Source organism: Grampus griseus (genome assembly GCF_964374135.1).
Source record: "Grampus griseus genome assembly, chromosome: 1".
Taxonomy (NCBI): Eukaryota; Metazoa; Chordata; class Mammalia; order Artiodactyla; family Delphinidae; genus Grampus; species Grampus griseus.
This window is the reverse complement of record NC_139017.1, coordinates 153,667,883-153,675,614: the sequence shown is the minus strand read 5'-3', so window position 1 is coordinate 153,675,614 and position 7,732 is coordinate 153,667,883. Positions and strand designations below refer to the sequence as shown.

The 7,732-nt window shown below is 54.1% G+C and overlaps 1 pseudogene across 1 annotated transcript; it reads left to right on the top strand.

Annotated features, from left to right (window-relative positions):
* Window positions 1–5,013: 5,013 nt before the first annotated feature.
* LOC309832661 (lysine-specific demethylase 2B-like) lies at window positions 5,014–7,316 on the top strand (annotated as a pseudogene). Its single transcript has one exon. The product of its transcript is annotated as a lysine-specific demethylase 2B-like (transcript).
* The last annotated feature ends 416 nt before the right edge of the window (window positions 7,317–7,732 follow it).

The following is a 7,732-nucleotide window of genomic DNA, read 5'->3' as shown; positions in this document are numbered from 1 at the left end:
TCCAAGATTTTGGATCATCTTTACTATTATTATTCTGAATTCTTTTTCAGGTTGACTGCCTATTTTCTCTTCATTTGTTAGGTCTGGTGGGTTTTTGCCTTGCTCCTTCATCTGCTGTGTGTTTCTCTGTCTTCTCATTTTGCTTAACTTACTGTGTTTGGGGCCTCCTTTTCACAGGCTGCAGGTTCGTAGTTTCCATTGTTTTTGGTGTCTGTCCCCAGTGGCTAAGGTTGGTTCAGTGCATTGTGTAGGCTTCCTGGTGGAGGGGACTAGTGACTGTATTCTGGTGGATGAGGCTGGATCTTGTCTCTCTGGTGGGCAGGTCCACATCTGGTGGTGTGTTTTGGGGTGTCTGTGGCCTTATTATGATTTTAGGCAGCCTCTGTGCTCTGGATGGGGTTGTGTTCCTGTCTTGCTAGCTGTTTGGCATGGGGTGTCCAGCACTGTAGCTTGCTGGTCGTTGAGTGGAGCTGGGTCTTGGCGTTGAGATGGAGATCTCTGGGAGATTTTCGCCGTTTGATATTACGTGGAGCTGGGAGGTCTCTTGTGGACCAGTGTCCTGAACTTGGCTCTCCCACCTCAGTGGCACTGCCCTGACACCCGGCTGGAGCACCAAGAGCCTTTTGGGAGGTCTGAGGTCTTCTGCCAGCATTCAATAGGTGTTCTGTAGGATTTGTTCCACATGTAGATGTATTTCTGATGTATCTGTGGGGAGGAAGGTGATCTCTGTGTTTTACTCTTCCGCCATCTTGAAGCTCCTCTACCTAAGATGATCTTCTTAGGGCAATAGTTGAGGCTCTTCTATTCTTCTCCTCAAAAATCTTCAAGACTTCAAGCCCCACCACCCCACTGCCTCCATCATAAATCCCAAATGCCTAAGCCTGTCATTTCTGGCTGCACCACCTCTGGGGTCATATAGACTCAGGTTCGAATCCCAGCTCTGCCACTTACTGTCTGATCTTGGACAAATCACTTGTCCACTTTGGGCCTCAGGTACCTTACCTGTAAATTAGGGATATCATGCTGACCTTGAAAGATAGCCATGAGGATAAAAGGAGAGTTGTGAAGTCTCTAGCAGAGTACTGAACCCACAGTGGCCTCAGGATACTGTGGTTCTGGGCATATTCCAGCCCCACCCTTCCCTGATCGAGCCCACTCACAGCCCCTAGACCACCGTGTACATCAGGTCACTGAACATCTTTCAAGGTGGTTTCCCTAGGCTGGCTCACTCCTTACCAGCTTTGGCAGCTTTTAAATCCCTGCCCATCCTATCAGGGGCAGCTCAAACACCACTTCCTCGGTAAGCCTTGCCCTGAAGTCCTCTATCAGAACAAATTGTCCCCACGTATTCACTCTCACCACTTTTTCCTCATGTCTCCATCGGAGCATCTGCCTCGTTGACTGTTTCCATGTCTGATTCCCTTTGGATTGTAAGTTCCTTGAAGACAGGAACCTCGTCTGATTTATGGCTGTGCCCTTCATCAACCCAATGCATGGAGGTGTGATTCACATGGAAGGTAGGGAGATTATTTAAATAGCTTGGAACCTAAGGATTTTCATTAAGTATTAGTTAAATACGTGGATGGATAGGGAAAAAAAGTGGTCAGCCAAACCCAAGCTTTTATCCCAGCAGCCTTCAGTCTGCTTCCTCTGAAGCCCCTGGGGTGGGTGGTCTTGGGGAAGGATGGCTGTAAAGGCAGATTTACTACCCACATTTCACTGCAGGTTGACAGCTCTGTAGGAATTCTCCACTTCTAGTCTTCCATCTCCCCTTTCTCTAAACCTTCAACTCCAAAGGCTCTTCTCATTGAACATTTCCAGAGACAGGAGAGATTGATCCTTCTCTTGTAGATCAGACACCTCCTGCCCTATAGAAGGAGAGATGGATGTGGCTGCCTCAGGCCTCAGAGCAGGAGGGTCTGAGCAGCTCCTTGGACTGAGGGCTGGAGCTGGGATTCCCTGGTAACTTCTGAGAAGATTGATAGTAGAAATGCAGACCACCAAGGGGGCAGCTATAACAGGGGAGGGCAAGGAGGGTGGTCAGACTCAGCCTAGCCCAATTGAGCCTGAAACAGCCCAGCCAAGACCCAGAACCTAAGTCAGAGCCATGTCCATCCAAGAAAATGGTGACTAGAGCTCAGGGCCATGCCACGCCCATGCATGCATACATATATACTTAGACTAACTCAAGCCATACACACACACACGTGTGCGCATGCACACACACACCCCTTTCCTCTTGCAGAGAGGTGTAGAAACCTGACTCAGGGCCTGGAGGTCCAAATTCAATGGCAGCGCTGACTATTCACATTCAACAGCTATTACCCCTCCAGCCCAGACCCCTAGTGTCCCCCCAGCAGCAATCCTAACTAACTCTTGTTCCCCGTGTGATCCTCAGAGTGCTGGGAAAGGATTGACTAAGCATCCACCCCAGAACTGTATTTCTCCCTCATCTACGGGACAGACTAGGCTGCCTGGAGCAGTGGCCCTCAGAATCCAGCCTCTGCAGCTGTGTGACCTTGGGCCAGGAAATTCATCTGTCTGAGCCTCAGTTTCCTCATCTGTGAAAGAGGCTGACAGGAACCACCTCCTCAGGCAGGTATAAGAATAAAAGAAGTGACATGTACAGCGTTTGCTCTGTTCCTCTACAAAGGAATTACTCCACCCGTCTTCTCTCATTCTATCAGCATCAGCACCACGTGTCAGCCAGACCCTATTCCAGAGGCTGGAACTATAGCCATAAATGAGAGACTCTCGTCCTCCCCAGGGAACGCGCAGCTCGATTTTCCTACATTGAATGGAGAGGTAATCACGACCCGAGGATTAAATGAGATAATTCTGAATATCAGGATGTCACATATTAGGAGCTTAGCAGTTACTGGCCTCCTTTCTTCTCTGCTGAACAGCTTTTTAAGGGCAGAGACTGCAAATTGTTCACTGCCAGATTTTCTGTGCCTAGTACAGCCCCTGGAATGCACATAGGTGTTCAATAAATGTTGAGCTTATTCTCTAAGTGGGCATTCAGGGAAACAAAAGCCCAAGACACCTCTCTCTCCCATTCCTCTCTCTTTTTCTCCCCCATCTCTCTCTCTCACACACACGCACACGTATGTGCACGTGCACACACACACAGCAGTGATGAGCTGGGCTCCTCTCTCTTCCCCTCTATCCCACAGTCCTGTCGCCCATCACAGGTCAACCCTTGGCCTCCTGTGGCCCTACAATCTGGGCTGAGGGGGGAGGAACAGGCTGTGGACCCAGCCTATTGTTTATTCGTAACTGGCCGCAGGGGTGGGACTCTGCAGCCCTTCCTGCCCCCCACCCCACACTTTCATTTTAATGAAATGAAGCCACCCGACGGCCCCCACCCCAAACCTTCCTAAGGTAAGAGTGAAATTGATTTTCCCTTTTAACTGGAAAGCAAGATAAACACATGGCACCCTTAGGGGCGGAGGGGAAGCACTTAAAATAGCACATCTCTGGGAGCAGACTGCTGCGTGCAGAGCTCGTCACAGACAAGGGCTGAATGCAAATCGCAGAGGCAGCAGCTGGGGCCAGCCTGCCCCCGAAGAGCAGGTGAGAAGCACTACCTTCGCCCCTCTGTACCCTCTGCCTCCCATCAGGCTGGCGAGCAACCACAGGCTGACCTCTGTTCTCATCGGCTCAGACCTGGAAAGATTTCTCTCGGGTCATCTCCGCCCGAGTGCCTACAGCAATGGGCAGTGATGGGGCGCTTATTACCCCTCGAGGTAGCACATTGAAGCTCTCCTATTAGAAACTTCTGCTCTTACTGACCCATCCTGGGTGTCCCAGCATCTTCCCCCATTGACGGAGGTCTAATCCTGAGTCCTTCATCCCTCCCTTGTTCATTTGCTCCCTGCAGGGATCAGAAAACCAAGATCACCACCCCAAGTCTTCTTCTCCTGTCTGACCCCCAGGACCCCCCAGTCATTCCTTGGAGAGCCCATCCCTCAATGGAGAGGCTCTTCTCCATCCCTTGTTTGTCTAGGCTGGTGTCAGAAACAAGCTGCAGGTCTCTCCAGAAAGGATGAAGAGGAGGAGGTGGGGATGTTGAGGTGGGAGGGGAACTGACATTGACTGAACACCAGACAGTGTATTCAGAGCTGGTTTCAATGATCTCATTTAATTCTCTCAACAGCTCTGTGATTTAGGGACTACGATTATCCCCAGTTTACAGATGGGGAAACTGCATTGAGAGAATTTTTACCAACTTGCCCAGGATCACAAAATCAGTGAGTTGTGCTTAGTCACTCACCATACTCTCTCAAGGAATAATTGGCTTCATTTTTCTGTCATGCATGTTTGGAATATCGTTGCTGCTGCATAAAATGGAGATGACTGCCACGCCATACTGGGGCACCTCAGAAAGAAACCCCGGGAGAGCGGGGTCTGTGAGGATAGCAGTGCCTTTCTGGGAGCGAGTTGGGGCCACTGATTCTCTCCAGTAGCCCCGCTCGAGGCTGCTCTCCAGAGCCTGATTTTGCAGGAGTCCACCTGGTGTGACTTGATCTATGATGGGGTGAGTCTGACACCCCTGGCCCTGGCAGCCATGGTGTCATGGCTCAGGCCCCCCAGGCTGCCATCTGAGCATTGTCCCACTAACACCCACTTTGGGAGCCAGGGGACCCTATGCCTCTTTTGCATTTAAAACTCCCGTTCGTACATGTGATAGAATATCATGCAGTCATTTAACTGCTGTTGCTTTGTATTTATTGGCATGGAAAGATGTCCACAACATATTGTTGGGAGAAAAAAAAGGACTTTACACAACAGCATGTGGAGTCTGCTCCTGTTCATTTAAAGCCGTGTATATATGTGTTTACAATCAGACAGAGGTGTCTGAAAATGTTCACCAAAATGGTACTAGGGAGTCCGAGCCCGAGCCAGGGCGAGCCGAGCCTGCTCCGGGCGGGCGGCGGCGGCGGCGGCAGCGGCGGTGCCGCTCCAGCCATGTCGGCGCGCGCGAGCCTGGGCCCACCATGAGCCACGGCCATGTCCGTAAGCGCCGAGGACGACGACTATGAATCGGAGCCGGACCAGAACCGGGTCGTAGGTCGGCCCAAGGGGAAGCTGAGCCCCGCCTCCGCGGTGAAGTTGGCCGCCCACCGGACCACGGCGGGAGCTCGCCGGCGCCGGACGCGATGCCGCAAGTGCGAGGCCTGCCTGAGGACGGAGTGTGGAGAGCGCCACTTCTGCAAGGACATGAAGAAGTTCGGCGGCCCCGGCTGGACGCCGCAGAGCTGCAAAATGCGGCAGTGCGTCGCACCTGTGCTGCCCCACACCGCCGTGTGTCTAGTGTGTGGCGAGGCAGGAAAAGAGGACGCAGTGGGAGAGGAAGAAGGCAAGTTTAACCTTACGCTCATGGGGCGCTCATCTGCAGCGAAATCATGCACCCTGGATGCCTTAAGGTTAAGGAGTCAGAGGGCGTGGTCAACGAGGAGTTTCCAAACTGCTGGGCGTGTCCAAAGTGTAAGCACGCCAGCAAGACCGGGAAACGAAAGCGTGGCCCTGGCTTAAAAGCGTGGCCCCGGCTTTAAGTACGCCTCAAACCTGCCCAGTTCCCTGCTCAAGGAGCAGAAGATGAACCAGGACAGCAAGGAGGGGCAGGAGCCTGCCAAGTGGAGGAGTGAGTGTGAAGAGGCGCCCCGGCACAGGCCAGACGAGCACCCCAAGAAGGTGCCCCCTGACGGCATCCTGCGCCGAAAGTCAGACGATGTGCACCTGAAGAGGAAGCGGAAATACGAGAAGCCCCAGGAGCTGAGTGGACGCAAGCGAGCCTCGAGCCTCGACGCTTCGAACGTCCCCCGGTTCCTCCTCTCACCTCTCGCCGAGGCCCCCTCTAGGCAGCAGCCTCAGCCCCTGGTGGAGATCCAGTCTCACTTACTTCCAGCAGCAGCTAAAACCCGGCAAAGAAGATAAGCTTTTCAGGAAAAAGCGGTGGTCCTGGAAGAACGCTGAGGACCGAATGGCTCTGGCCAGCAAGCCTCTCAGGCGCTTCAAGCAGGAGCCGGAGGACGACCTGCCCGAGGCGCCCCCCAAGACGACGGAGAGCAACCACTCCCGCTCCAGTTCCCCCACCGCGGCCCCAGCATGGAGGGGACGGAGGGCCCCGAGGAGAAGAGGAAGGTGAAGATGCGCCGGAAGCGGCGGCTCCCCAACAAGGAGCCGAGCAAGGAGCTCAACCAGGAGATGCAGAAGACGGAGAGCAGCCTGGCCCGCGAGAACCACCAGCCCATCAAGTCGGAGCCTGAGAGCGAGAACGAGGAGCCCAAGCGGCCCCTGGGCCTCTGTGAGTGCCCTCACCGCTTCAGCAAAGGGGCCCAGCTGGGGCCCAGCCTGCACAGCCCACCCCGAGTCATCTCCCGGCCCCCTCCCTCCGTGTCCCCACCCAAGTGCATCCAGATGGAGCGACCTGTGATCCCCGTCAGCCCCCCCGCCCGACTCGCCGCCCCTGGACGATAGGGCGGCCCACATTGTGCACAGGGAGGTGTGGATGGCCGTCTTCAGCTACCTCAGCACCAAGACCTGGGTGTCTGCACGCGGGTCTGCAGGACCTGGAACCGCTAGTGCTGTGATAAGCGGTTACGGACCCGCATCGACCTGAACCGCTGCAAGTCCATCACACCCCTGATGCTGAGCGGCGTCATCGGCGACAGCCTGTCTCCCTGGACCTCAGCTGGACCAATATCTCCAAGAAACAGCCGAGCTGGCTCATCAACCGCTTGCCTGGGCTCCGAGAACTGGTGCTGTCAGGCTGCTCATGGATCGCAGTCTCAGCCCTCTGTAGCTCCAGTTGTCCGCTGCTCCGGACCCTGGAGGTCCAGTGGGTAGAAGGACTAAAGGACGCCCAGATGCGGGATCTCCTGTCCCCGCCTACAGATAACAGGCCAGGTCAGATGGACCATCGGAGTGAGCTCCGGAGCATTGTGGAGCTGCGTCTGGCCGGCCTGGACATCACAGACGCCTCCCTGCAGCTTATCATTCGCCACATGCCCCTGCTCTCCAAGCTCCACCTTAGTCACTGTAACCACGTGACTACCCAGTCCATCAACCTGCTCACCACTGTGGGCACCACCACCCGAGACTCCTTAACCGAAATCAACCTGTCAGACTGCAATAAGGTCACTGACCAGTGCCTGTCCTTCAAACGGTGTGGGAATATCTGTCATACTGACCTGCAGTACTGCAAGCAAGTTACCAAGGAAGGCTGTGAGCAGTTCATAGCCGAAATGTCTGTGAGTGTCCAGTTCGGGCAAGTGGAAGAAAAACTCCTGCAAAAACTGAGCAGCATCTGAGCTTGGAGCCTCACATCAGGAGAGCCTGCAAGTGCAGGGTTCAGCAGCACGTGGAACCCCGGCTCAGCAAGGAGTCTTCAGCCCTAAAGCCCCCTCCATATTGGCCGAAAGCAGACGACACGCCAGGCCTTCAGGGTAATTACACCCTCGTACCTGTGCCAGTACTCCAGATCCTAAGGTCCGGCCGCTCTCCACCCATAAGCTCTCCCTGAAAGGAAGACACGGTAGCAGATGGGGCTGTATAGTTTGAAAAAAATGAATGTGTAAAAAAGCTAGAAGTCTGGGACCTTGAGGAATTCAGACTGTTCGTGTCCAGGTTGTCCTCAGAGCCCAGCCCACGGTGACACAGTACCAGATCTACCAAGTCTTCTTTCTCTCGACAGGTATCGATCGGTATGTTTCTAAGAATGAGATAC